Below are 14911 nucleotides of genomic sequence, written 5' to 3'. Positions count from 1 at the left end.
CAATTATTCCATTAAATGAAAGTGCCGGTCTATCCGCATGAATCATGAAAGGAAAATGAACACTAACCTATCGACAACCGCGCGTCGAACGGTTCAAAACAAAATTCTTATAAAGGTAAGAAAAACCTACACGCAGGTCAGATAAGGGTAAAGTTTTGCCATCCTACTAAGTGCAAGTGACGGTTCTACCCGCACAATCACGAAAGAGGAAGCAAAACTTCACACCTATTATCAACCACGTTCAAAGGTTAACTTATCCTCAAAAGGTAAGAAAAACCTACACGCAGGTCAGATAAGGGTAAAGTTTTGCCATCCTACTAAGTGCAAGTGACGGTTCTACCCGCACAATCACGAAAGAGGAAGCAAAACTTCACACCTATTATCAACCACGTTCAAAGGTTAACTTATCCTCAAAAGGCAAGAAAAACCTACACGCAGGTTAGATAAGGGTAAAGTTTTGCCATCCTACTAAGTGCAAGTGACGGTTCTACCCGCACAATCACGAAAGAGGAAGCAAAACTTCACACCTATTATCAACCACGTTCAAAGGTTAACTTATCCTCAAAAAGTAAGAAAAACCAGCACGCAGGTTAGATAAAAGTTAAAGTTTAGCCATCCTACCAAGTGCAAGTGACGGTTCTACCCGCACAATCACGAAGGAGGAAGCGAAACTTTAACCCACTATCAACCACGTTCAAAGGTTCTTATTCTAAACACTTGGAAAATTGCTAATTTAAACTAAGTATGCAAGTCATAAGTTTATAAAGCAAGGAACCCAAAGAAGGAAATAACAATCTTATACGCAAAAAGATTAATATTTCAAGAATATATTACAAGAATGGCCGGGTAACTACCAGCCTAAAAGAAAAAATAAAAAACTATACAAGTCTTAGCAATGGGAAGGGATCTTCAGGATCAAGCCTCAGGGCCGCTACCACTTGGACCCGCTCCGTCAGAACGGGGTGGTTCGAGGAACGCTTTGAGGACAGCTAACCCATCATCAGCAGCAGCTACTTCGTCCACCTTCTCCACCACTGGATGCGGGAAGGCGGCGTATTGGTTCAATGCTTGGTCATAAATGGCTTCAGTATCCACATTGAACAAAGGGAAGTTGGAAGGCGGGACGCCTTTCTCAACAAACCCTAGACCAAGCATGAAGCCGGCCTTTTCCCCATCATCATGAGAAGCGTTGAGGGCTGCGGTCATAGCATCATCGTAAGAGGTCTCTGAAAAGACCCGACGCACAACCTACAAAGAAAACACAAGTATTAGAACCTTTTCTTACAAAAGAAATGCGTGAAGATAAATCTAAACATACCTGAGGCAACGCTTCTCGAAGAAGCCATCGGAGGGCAGCTTGAGCTTCGGTATGGGCGCGTTCGGCTTCGCTCTTGTTAAGGTTGGCAAGTAAAACTTCCTTAGCGGCAGCCTCTTCGACGCCCTTAAGCTTCCGCTGGGTCTGGTCAAGCACCCCCCTTTGGTCCAGGATTTCCTGGAGTTTCTTGGCATCTTCCATTGCCAAGGCATCATGAGCGCGTTGGAGAGCCTCTAATTTGGCCTTGAGCTCCTCATTCTCCACACGCAAAGGCTCAGCAACGGCTTCAGCCTTGGCAGCCCTCTCGGTTGCGTTTCGCGCAGTCTCCCTGGCCAACCGAAGCTGTTCATTCACAGCTTGGGCAGCCTTGGAGCGGGCCTCGAGTCGCGCCTGAACTTCAACCTCGAGGGCCTTGAAGGCCTTCTCCTTGTCGGCGGCAGCTGCCGCCAGCTGTTGGTTCTCCTCCCGAAGAGCACGCGCCTCAGATATGTCCTTGGCGTGAGCTGCTTTCAACTTGTCGTTTTCACGACAAAGCAGCTCGACGCGCGGCTGCATCCGGGCCTGGAGAACCCGAAGCTCATTAGTTAGCCTACCCTCCTGGTAGCTAACCATGGCTTCCCCCAACGCGCCCGGAGGAGCAGCGTGGCGAACCCAGTCCACGCACTCCACGGGTGTGCGAAGGGTTGTTCCTCGGCGTATGTTCCATCGAGGAACATACACTTCATTGGAATCCGACACTGCAAAAGAAACAAAAGCAGTAAGGAAAAGATGATGAAAAACATAAGAGAAAAAGAAAGGAACCCTACGCACCTGTAGGGTCAATGACAGGCCGATAGCCGCCAAACCCATCACCTGAACCTAAAGGAAATCCATCCAACAGGTCAGGCAGACGGGAAGGTGGCAAAGATCGGCGTGAAGCCCTGCGCGTACCTGATGGTCCGGCCATTGGTGCCGGTGGCGCGGGCATGGTGGCAGCCGCCGTGGTCGCCGTCGTTGTCTCCGCCGCGGTCGCCGCCTCCTTAAAAGCAGCAGTAACCGCCGGTTCCGTGAAGGATGCTGTAAAAATCGCACTCACGGCCGGCGGTGACGTCATCTCGGCCGGAACAGTTGGCTCGACGGAACGACCAACTGGACCAGCGGATGCAGGCGCAGGCGACTGGGTCGACGCCTCAGGAAGGCTGACCGAGCCTACCATCATTGGCGAGGAAGTACTCCCCTGCGTTTCACCCAGGATTGCGTCAACATCCACGCCTGCACAAAGAAGAAAGTGTTAAAAGAAAATTATTGACAAATCTACAAAGGCATTATGATTATACTTACGGGTTTTCTTGACCCTGAACGTACGGACGGGCGGGGAGGAACCCGATGGAGCCGGCCTCTTGGTACCGGTCACCGTCGTCTTCGTTGGTTCTCCGGAGGTAACGGTCGTAGCCTCCGGAGCAGTGGTCTTCTCACCACCGGGCTTCCCCGCCACCTCTTCACTATCTGACTCCGTGTCAGATAGAACCACTGGATCAGCTGTGGCCTTCTCCTTCCCCTTCACGCCGGCAGCAGTCTTTTTCTTCCGCACCAACGGAGGACCTTCTGCGGATTCCTCAGAAGAAGAAATGTCAAGAACTCCAGCAGCAGGCACAGCATTGAGGGGTTCAGGGTAGAAGATAGGCTTACCAGGCCGTCGGTGGCTCAGGATCTCTTGGCCCGGCGGGTAAACCTCCACGAACCGACACGCAGTTTGCTCTAGGATGGGCAACTCGTTCTCGTCCAGAGCACGAGTACCCATCCGTGCGGGACCATCTTCCTCCCGCGGATTCAGGAGCGACTGTAGGTCGTTCCCCTCTGAAATAAACAGGAAAGTTAGAAAAAAGTCAAAATCAACAAAAAGAAACAAGACATACCATAAGGGACAGAGTTCGAACCATATTCAAGGACAATCGGAACCTTCTGCGCATTCGCCGCCTTCCACACTCGGCTCATCCCCAGCATTACCATCGCTGACTCCGGAAAACGGAAAACCGGGGATTGGACCCGGGATATCTTCGAGAACCATTCCGCCTCCTCGTAGTTGGGGGCGTGAAGGCTCTGAAGTGCCTGGCCGTTCTTGAACTTCATGGCAATGGGGATGGCGCGAGCGGATATGAAGAAGAACTCTCTTCTCCACGAGCGAAGACTCCGCTCGGTGGTACAAATCTTTAAACCCTTAATCCGGGTTGTAAGACTGTACCACCCCTGGATGCACCTCCAAGTGTAGAAGGTCATCAGGCGGTCCACATGGGGCTCGATGCCCAGAATCCGGCACACCCACTCAAAATGACGAATCTTGGCGATCGCCATGGGGTGCAGCTCGGTCAAATGAACGCCGTGCCTCTCAAGGACACGGTACACAAACTTTGTCAACGGGAACCTAAGGTTCCCGTAGACAAAGAATGCAGCATAAACCCCGATCTTGCCACTAGGGGCATCGTACACAGTATGGTGGGGTTCAGGAAACTCAGGCTCAAGAGACTCGAGCATGAACTTCCTGACGATATACTGGTACAGATCGACAGGAAGAGAACACTGGCACTCGCCAGCAGTCTTCTGATCGTCGGCATCATGAGAAGACATTTTTGCAGAAAGAGAAGTGATTTCGGGAAAATGCTTGCCTGAAAAAGGGGAGTATTTGCCGGAAATCACTAAGAAGAAGAAGAAGAAAGGTGAAAGTGTGAATTGCAAATAACCCTCTTCCCCTTTATATAGTAATCGCAATTAATGCGGTGAATTTAATGCGGAGGAGAGAGAAATCGAAGGTGCAATGAAACTATGACACGTGGCAAAAAGCAGGCTGGCAACAGCTGTTGACAGGACGCGTGCCAGTAATTTCGCGGCCACGCGCCCGAAAAATCGTGCCCACGCGCCAGGAAAAGCGTCTGGAATGACCATGTTCTGTTACGTCACCATAACTTCCTGCACGTCCTGACAGTCAGAAGAAACCGTCGCACGACGTTTCAGAGGTTTGGACTGTTCTTATCTTTCCACCAACTCTTCGAATTTCAAAATTCAAAATTTAAAAAATATTAAAAAGTAAGCGGGAAAATACCCCTTACCCCTTGGCAAACAAGTAACCGTTAGACGGATGCGGGTACAGTGTAAAGGCAAAACCCTTCACATACCTAGCACCCGCAGGGAATTGAAGCCAAGTAAACCTTGGCAAACAAGTAACCGTTAGACGGATGCGGGTACAGTGTAAAGGCAAAACCCTTCACATACCTAGCACCCGCAGGGAATTGAAGCCAAGTAAACCTTGGCAAACAAGTAACCGTTAGACGGATGCGGGTACAGTGTAAAGGCAAAACCCTTCACATACCTAGCACCCGCAGGGAATTGAAGCCAAGTAAACCTTGGCAAACAAGTAACCGTGAGACGGATGCGGGTACAGTGTAAAGGCAAAACCCTTCACATACCTAGCACCCGCAGGGAATTGAAGCCAAGTAAACCTTGGCGAACAAGTAACCGTTAGACGGATGCGGGTACAGTGTAAAGGCAAAACCCTTCACATACCTAGCACCCGCAGGGAATTGAAGCCAAATATTCCTCGGCAACCAAGTAACTATAAGACAGGCGCGGATACAGTGTAAAGGCAAAACCCTTCACGTACCTAGCACCTGCAGGGAATTGACGCTAGGAATACCTTGGAAGTAAAGTAACCGTAAGACGAGCGCTGGTACAGTGTTAAGGCAAAACCCTTCACATACCTAGCGCTCCGCTGGGAATTGAAACCAGGAAGGATCTTCTGGGCAATGCTTGCGGAAACGGAAATAACATCCCCGCATAGCGGGAACGTTGAGAACTACGTTGTTTGAAGCGCCAGGATGGAATTGGTGGTTTTAACATAATTGATCACTATGTTCAAAACTACCAAAACCTCATGGAGAATCCACACAACTGGGACTCAATGCTCCTGACTTGCGAGGAGGTTACAGACCTACCCGCATCATACCCAAAGACCAAGCAGGAAACTCGGGCATTTCTGCAAGTGACAAGGACTTCCCATGGAAAACCTTACAAAACCCTTTTCAAAACCCTTTGCTTAAGTCCAAAAGTTCACCTCACTTTATTAAACACGCATGAGAAGAACATTGGACTGGGGGGACTTGAAGAGGTAGGTCCCAGCAGAGCCCAGTTGGACCCGCAAGACTCACCTTAAACAGGGACGTCTGCGCAGAGACCAACTGGATCCGCAGGACCAACCATGCTCAGAGAAGTGACGTCCTTACGCGCAGTATGCAAGCTGGTCCCGCAGGAAATGCCTCCCATGGTGAAGGACTCCGCCTGTTCCCGCAGCCTCGGATACAAGCCATGAGGGAAGGCCACCCGCGCAGCATGGCTACACGCACTAGGTACTTAGCTCTCGATCATTCAGTGTCACCTGAAGGAATGAGCAAAGCCGGGAGCAATCCCGCACAGAGGCGGGAGGGGGAATACTCCCACCCAAATAAGCCAGTCTATACTGAAGGACCTTTCACTGTACCTGACGAGGTATGGGCGAAAGATCTGATCAGGGATACGACAGCTCACTGATACAGTATGGCGAGCAGCATGCTCCTGTACTGTATCACTATTAAGCCGCTGCCTACTCACCAACTACTGTCATACCACGTGCGTAGCCGGCAGTTGGTAGAAAGGGAATAGTGTGCAGCAGGCCTGGTCACTATCAGCCACTGCCTACCCACCAACTACCAGCAGGGCACGTGCGTAGGCTACTGTTGATGAACAGGAACACTGTTGCAGCCGGCCATACCTCCTTGGAAACCTACCTTCGGCTATAAATACCCCAAATGGTATGACCATCTGATCTTATCTGGTATTATCCAACAACATATCTTACTACATTATCATCATATTATACCTGATATCTGCTCTAGCAATCTCTTAATATACTTTTATATTTAAAGAGCAATCTAGTCTGATTCTCACGCCGGAGGGTGGTCACAAGGAGGAACCCCCCCCCTTCTCAGTGACGAGCTCACGGTGTCTGTTTTGCAGGTTATCAGAAGAACCATCTTCCAAGGGTCTAACCCCTCGTGGGAAACAGCTATCCAACCCCCAGGTTACCAGTAATCTGTCCGGGGTCAGGTTAGTGTTTCTTCAGTCATCGACAAGAGAGTTGGAAATTCCAATCATTTGGTTGAATTTGAAAGAAATATTCAATTTTTTATAACAAGACAAATTTCAATTTCATTTATATCTCAACCAAATACGTTATCTTTAGAATATATATCTTAACTCAAACATGATAGAAATGAAATTCAACTTACATTAAAGTTACATTATGAAAATATAAATACGCTCTAAATTCATACCCATCTTATATTCAACTTTAGAATTATAATCATACTTAAAATTCCGCTAAGTGAGTATGAACTAATGTTTATTTCTATCTATTATTTTGTTTTGTTACTTTAATAATATAAGTAGTTATGTACCTCTTAATGTTCATTAAAAAATGACACCACGAGATATTAAAAGGGATGAAAATAATAAATGGTCAATGACGGACAAGGCAACATAATATTCATGGTCAGTATCACTACTTTAGTCTATTAAAGAATAACAAATATGTACACTTAAAATTAAATATAAACATTTGATTCTTCTTTATTTTATTTTTCATATATAAATAACTCATTGTTAATTTAATATCATTATAACAAAGACCATTACACCTAACGGTAACAAAGTGTTAAATAAGTATTTACCCTCTATAATGGTGAATGTTATAATCAAAAAAATATGTGTAATTTTAGAAGTATAGACAAAAACTGTGTGAGTAGTCGTTGTAAAAAATAAATTATTATATGCGTCGCTATTGCTAATGATAAAACTCATTCCACGACATCACTTCTATATTTTATAAACAAGCATTACCAACTTAAACTTTTTTTTTTGTTCATTTATTATTAGATTAATTTATATATAACACAAACCGAGCTACATTTGTATAATGGGTAAGCGAGCAACAAGCTGCGCCGCTAATTAATCGCAAATATTAATTATAATTCAGTAATAACTTATAAAACAAGTATTTTTTTTATAATAATACTTTCTAATATTTTTGAAATCTATACTAAGCTATATCATTTTATGAACTTCATATGAGCTATATTTTATTAAGAAACATACGAATAAAAAATTAAGCACACTTACCTTTTATGTTTGATGAAGCCAATGCCTAAGATATTTACCGTGGCAAAAAGAAAATTTGAATTTGAGTGGACGAACGTTGGGCTCATACCCAACCCCACAAGTGAACAGTGGCTTGGACCGACATGCGGGTCAAGACAAGATCCAGGATCCATTTATCATCACTGGTTTTTTGCTTTTTACTAAAAGAATAGCAAATGCATTCCACTTTGTACAACTCACTTTTCTATATATTTTTTTTATAAAGAATTACAAATTTATTTTCTATAATATTCTTTGTCGCATCGGAAACATTGACTACGACAATTAACTAACAAATATACTCATACCCTCATCAATAACAAACGTATGACAAGAATGACTTTTTACCAAAACAAAACTTATTTATACAAATTTGCAACTATAGCAAATCTTGTCTATTGTCCAATTTTTCATCCTAATTCAAGTTGGTTTGTCACGACTCCTCCCTACATAGTGAGGTTTCCACAGTTCGAATCAATTTCGTCGTGTATCTCCGCTTTGCATGCCTAAATCATCTTGATGTTTTCTCATTTATCTTACCAGATATTCGAGTCGTAGTTGGCCTTCTTGTCTAATTGCATGTGTGTGATGGTTAAAGCTTGAAATATTAAGATCTCAAGTTCAAACCTAACTCAATAAAGATTCAACACTTATATGATCTTAATATGTATAATGAGGGGGTGTTTAACTTATTAAAAAGTTAAAAAGTGTATGTGTTTGCTTAATATGTGAGAGGAAAACTATCATAAGTTACAATAATGTAATTTATGACTTTGCCATTAGTCATATGAAGATAAAAATAAGAAATCCCAAACGTTCATTGAGTAGAGTATATCAATAATTTGTGCCTAATAAATAAGTTAACTGTTGTTTTTGATATTACAATTTCATGAGCCTATATTGTTTTTCTTTCTTCTCTCATTTCACCAATTTGTATTTATTTATAGTAAATAAATAGAAGGGACGTGTTCAAAAACCAATAAGATACTTGGAACTTATAAAAACAACTTTTAAACACCAATCCTTTATTTATTTAATTTTCTTCATTCTTTTTATATGTTTTTAATCTTTATCAAAACCATAAAGAAATAAAAAATATATATATATGTTGCTCTTGAAAATACATTTATGTAGTTCATATATATATAAATATAGCAAGGTACATATATTACACCTATGTAATCAACATAATTTTTTTAAATTCTTTTTTATTTTGGTAAAATTTAATAGCAAATAAAATGTATATGAAAAAAATAAAGATTGTTAAAAAGGGTTTTTTACAATGTGGGTTTTATTGAAACCCTCACCTAAAACAAAATATATTAAATATAGCAATTTATGTGAGATATTTGACTTCAAATATATTAAATTATTAGTTTGTAGCTTATAAGTAATTTCAGTTATTGGATTTTTTAAAATATCGTTTTAAAATTCTATTTTCATTACTAACCATTAAATATTTCTTTTACTCAACTCGTATAATACACAAGTTTATAACCTTATATCTAAATGATCATTTGTAGTTAGCGTTTTCTAAATTAGTGTCAAGTCAATGGTTTATGTATTAGAGTGTCGACTCGATATGCATATATACTTTCGTACATTGTACATTCGCATACACAATTTACAAAACTTTTATGGTTTACGAGTTGAAAGGTTTTATAACTATCTTCAAATGAACTAAAGAAAAATTGAGTTTTAAGTTAGCATAGAGAACTCATTTGTTAACAAAGACGTATGAATGATCTAACTGGATAATGATCCTCGTAACATGATGTATTATCAATTGGATAGTTATCCAATCTTCTTTTAATAGTTGATGTGGAAGTCTATGAAAGCAACCTACCTAGCAATCACAACTACCAAACTAGGCTGTCAACAAAATCGTCAACACGCACACTAGGTCTTATAATGGCCGCTCCAATAGCACAATTGTATAATATACAATGTTTTCAAACCCTAATAAATCCTACATGACATGATTTCCTTCCGAAACACTGATATGACATCTCTTCTTCAGGCTCCACGTAACGTCTTGTTTTCGGGTAGAAATTCACGAGGTAATTATGGTTATATATACAGGTCTTATTTACATTGAAACCTTTATTAAATTACGCCAATTTTGGTGATGATAAGGGTTAATGTAATTCAAGTGCTAGCTTTAGAGTACAATGAATGCATGTAAGTTGAGTTAGTAAACACACATTGGGAAACATGAGCAACTGAAGCGACTAGTTGGAAAACATATCTTCTAACATTTTTAATGATGTTTTGGTCGTGCAGGGGTATCGATGTATAACTCAACAAGGGCCTCGGCCCGGGAAGGGGAGAGTGAGAACACTAAAAGCTCGTTCACAAGCTACACTAAAAATGAGCATTATATATCCATGTCATCAACAATCGGTAAAAGTAATTCGTTTCGTATCCAGAACTTTGTCCTGAAAATGTCAGCACCTTATTGACAATCTTCGACGAAATAATCTTCCATAAGATGTTTATGAGTAGCTACACAACCTCTATCTATCAATGTCCCCATGCTCGAAGTTGGTGCATCCCTTTCAGTCATACAATTATTCCAATTCTTTTTCAATTTCAATTAACCTGTATTGGTAATCCTCCCTTGTTGTTGTGACATATATTCCTATAATCGTACAAAGGAAAAAAAGATCATTGGAACAAAATCGAGTTTGATTACTATAGTGACACATAGTGGCAAAACAGATAACATGTAACGAAGGGGTTATACATAACCCACATGTACAACATGCTTTAGAATCTATAAGAAATAAATTACCAATGTTGTGAGTAGCAGTCCCAGGGTTGTTTTTTAACCGGACTTGGCACACAGTCATCTAAATCCGAATGAGAGAATACTCGAAAAACCCAAACTCGAATCTTAAATGGTCCGGTTATCAAGTCTTTTTTTCTCAACAAAAAACCCGAACAACCTGACCAAAACAACTCGAAACACATAGCCCGAACATTTATTGTGTTTTCTTTATAAATGCGTTTTGGTTTGTAGTCTTTTGTATTTGAAACATAATGCTTTATAGTTTGTTTTGAAATTTTTAAACATTATCTATACTATATATAATGAGGGAAATATGAGCAAATTAAGACACTTCTTTTTAAGTAAAATACAAATTATAATACATAAGTTACAACCTAACAGAGCATGTTAAAAAGGGCAAGATAGTCTTTTAAAAGATAAATATCACAGCACTTTCATATCATTAAATATACTTACAATTTATTCTTTTAACTTTAATCACCTTTTGTAAATTTAAACAACACTTACAACTATAGCCCACAATGTTTTACATATATACTCTTTTCATTTTACTTTTAACCCAACTACCCCCACGAAAGTTTAACGACCATAACCTTTTTATACGTTAATATTTTTTATAAAGCATTGCACCATAAAAACGGGTATTTTATTTTCTTTAAATTGAGTATCATATTGCTATAGTTTTTTAAGTTAAAAAAACAATATTTTACGTATGAGTGTTTGTGGTCTGGTTTTTGATGGTTTTTAAATTAAACCATGAACCAAAACGTTAGTAACATTTTTTTGTCGTCGAAAACCGAAATCACCCCGTTGAAAATTGAAATCGGCTGGCCAAAAGTTAAACAACAAAATCAATCGTGAAATCAAACCAATAACCGGTTTGAACGTTTCATGGTTTCAAACCGAACAATGAACATACGTACACTTGTAATGTGATTACCGAAGTCTGTATTTCCTGCTGCATCATGCGGGCACCCGTCAAGTCATAAAATATGGTGATGTTTGAACTTTTATGCTATTTATATAGTATCATGATGATACTTGTGAATAAAACATTTTTTTTTCAATTTTGTCCCTTTGGCTTTTGATACCTGAAGAGGTAGGTCCCAGCAGAGCCCAGTTAGACCCGCAAGACTCACCTTGAAGAGGGACGTCTGCGCAAAGACCAACTGGATCCGCAGGACCCACCATGCTCAGAGAGATGAAGACATTACGCATAGTACGCCAGCTGTTCCCGCAGGAAAAGCCTCCCAGTGGTAAAGTACCCCGCCTGTTCCCGCAGCTGCGGATACAAGCCATGAGGGAAGGCTACCCGCACTAATAGTAAGGCTACACGCACAAGGCACTAACTCTTAATAATTCAGTAATGTCACCTGAAGAAGGAATGAGCAGGGCGGGAATACTCCCGCCCAAATGAGCCAGTCCGTACGTTTCTGGAAGATCTTTTGTACCATACCTGCCAAGGTATGGACAAAATAGACAAGATCTGACCAAAGCAGCCCATGAACCAATCACAGGGTGACAGCTCACCAACAATAGTACGAGGAGGAGCATGCTCCAGTACAAAATGTCACTATCAGCCGCTGCCTACCCACCAACCCTCATCGTGGCACGTACATAGCCTGTAGTTGGTGGAAAAGGAATAGTACACAGCCGGCCATGTCACTGTCAGCCGCTGCCTACCCACTAACCACCAGCATGGCACGTACGTAGCCCACAGTTGGTGGAAAAGGAATATTATACAGCCGGCCGTACCTGCTTGGAAACCTACCTTCGGCTATAAGTACTCCAACACCTTGGAACGGTATCATCATCTTATATCATCTGATATTATCTTATCGTCTAGTTATTTCTCTTAATATACACTTATATTCAGAGCAATCTAGTCTGATTCTCACGCCGGAGGGTGGTCACAAGGAGGAACCCCCCCTTCTCAGTGACGAGCTCACGGTGTATGTTTTGCAGGTTGAGAAGAATAACCATCTTTGCCGGACCTAACCCTCGTGGGAAACATCTACTTAACCCTAAGATTATCCGTAATCTGCCGGGGTCACTTAGTGTTTCTTCATTGGCGCCATCCGTGCATAAAAGCTAGAACTAATTCTTTTTCAGTTTTTTCAAAACCTCTGGAAAGATGGTTAAGGTTACTCCGATGCCAAGGCCAACGAGTGACCAAGAAACTCCGGTAACCACAACCCCAGCTACTGGGGGGAACATCGGCGAGTACACAATTTTTACGAACACTACCCCGGTTACCCAAGCCAGGGCAAGTGCAGTAAACAATCCTTCACTGGGATTCACCGATACCCAGTTGGAGAGACAACAGACGAGGCTCCCCCGCCAAACACTTGATCAAGTTAAAGCGTGGGCGGAAGCACGTCAGAAGGAATTCCAAGCTGAGTTGGATGAACGCTTACGTTCACTCCAACAGGCTGACGAATTCGGAAGCACTCGACAACAGCTCAACATGAGCAATGAGTGCGAGTACTTGGACGATGATTGGGAGGAGTCCGATAGTGACGTAAACCCTCGTCATAGGGCGAAAGGGAAGCGCAAAGAAACGGACTTCCAACCGAGAAGGAATTTGGAGAAACCTTCAAACCAAGGAAAGCGGGGGGAAACCCACGTGACTTCTCCAAAACCTTTAGACCAACTGTTGCAAATGCGGGAACGTCCAAGTTTGCAAGGGACATTGCGGAAGCAATCGCCCCGAAGAGTGCCAAACAGATGTCCAACATCGGCACTTATGATGGTATATCCGACCCAGACGATCAATTGAACAGATTCATAGCGGGGGCAACCGTCAGCAACTGGACGGAACCCACGTGGTGTTATATGTTCCAGATGACGCTGGTTGGAGCGGCCAGGGCGTGGTTTGATCGTTTACCGGTCCACCACATCTATGATTGGGCGGACTTCCAACACAAGTTCAGCCAGCACTTCAGTCAACAGAGGAAATATACTGAAGAGCAGTGGACGATCCTCAACTGCGTTAGAGAGGAGGATGAATCTTTACTAGACTTCATCACTCGCTTCAACTCGAAGAAGCTGAGTCTGGGCACCATAAGCGAAGATCTTGTTCGCGCCGCTTTCATCCAGGGCGCCGAATACCCAGAGCTTATCCGCACGTTGACGGGTAAAGACGGCATGCCATCCACATGGGATGCCATCATGACGGCGGCCAAGCGCTTTGCCGAAACGGAGAAGCAACTGGGTAGGATTCTTCCCCAGAGTACAAACCTCTACACGCAGAGGACTAGAGAAAACAACGTCCGGACCGCCCGGCAAAACAAAAAGAGGAAGCTAGGTATTTGGCAGTCAAGGGTAAACTTTGACACCTCATCCAGCTCTCGCCCTCTAGTAGACGGAAGGGATAACACGCACCCATCAAGCCGGAACCCCCGGTGGACGCCACTCACCAAAAGCGTCACGGAGATATTCGCCACCGAAAAACTCCCATGGCCAAAAGCTCCAATGACCCGGCAACGACATAACGCGGATCAGAGCAAATCTTGTGACTTCCACTGGACAAAGGGTCACACCACTGAGGAGTGTACATCCTTGAAGGATATTGTTGAAACATTCGTCAAGGATGGAAAACTTACACACCTTGTGGCATCAATCAAGAATGGAGGGAGGAATGATAACCGATACAAAGGCAACGGACGAAAGCCCGTTGACATCAGCATCCACATGGTTCATAGTAACGTCAGAGGAAGAAAAAGACGAACGACAGAACCATGCGCGTGGAAGGAAGCTGAGGTGCGCTTCCCGCGAGTGCCAGGAGGACCCAGCAAAGAAGGCCCTATCGTCATCAAAAGCCAGCTGGGGCACTACATCACTTCCCGCACTCTTGCTGACAACGACGCCTCGTCAACAGTTATGTACAGGCAGTTCTTCGACAAGCTAGACGACGAAGACAAGGAACGCCTGGAAACGGTCTACGCCTCGATGGAAGGGTTCGACGGCAGCACAAACACCCCCCTGGGTATCCTATCTTTCCCCGTCATTCTCACGGACGGGAAACACTCCCGCACAGAAGACGTGGACTTTGTCGTAATGAGGAAGCCACACCACACATACGACATTCTCTTCGGGAGAGACGGGATGGCAAGATTCAATGCCGTGGTATCTTCAGTCCACGGCATGATGGGATGGCCAACAGCTGAGGGTGTAGCGATGATCACCGGTATTCCCCAGGTATGCATCGCATCTGTCTCATCTAAACCCAAACCAAATATGGCTAAACCAACCATCACCGAACCAGAAGAATGGGCCTTCAATGGCAAATACCCTGACCAGGCTGTTACCATTGGCCCAACAGTCACTGATCCTACGCGCACCTTACTCAAACGCTTACTACAGAAAAACGCTGACATCTTCGCGTGGACACCAGCTGACATGACTGGTGTACCTCGAAGTAAGGCAGAGCATAAGCTCAAGTGTGACCCGGCTTTTACGCCAGTCATACAAAAGCGCAGAGTAATGGGGGCGGAACAAGCTAACGCGTGTAGAACCCAAGTCAAGGAACTCCTTGACGCGGGCATCGTACGCGTTAGCAGATATCAAACATGGGTTGCAAATCCCGTCATGGTACCGAAATC

The sequence above is a fragment of the Bidens hawaiensis genome, unplaced genomic scaffold (assembly GCF_021521415.1).
Source record: "Bidens hawaiensis isolate Kalapana, Puna unplaced genomic scaffold, B.hawaiensis_p1.1 tig00006061_1, whole genome shotgun sequence".
NCBI lineage: Eukaryota > Viridiplantae > Streptophyta > Magnoliopsida > Asterales > Asteraceae > Bidens > Bidens hawaiensis.
This window is presented reverse-complemented; position numbering follows the sequence as displayed.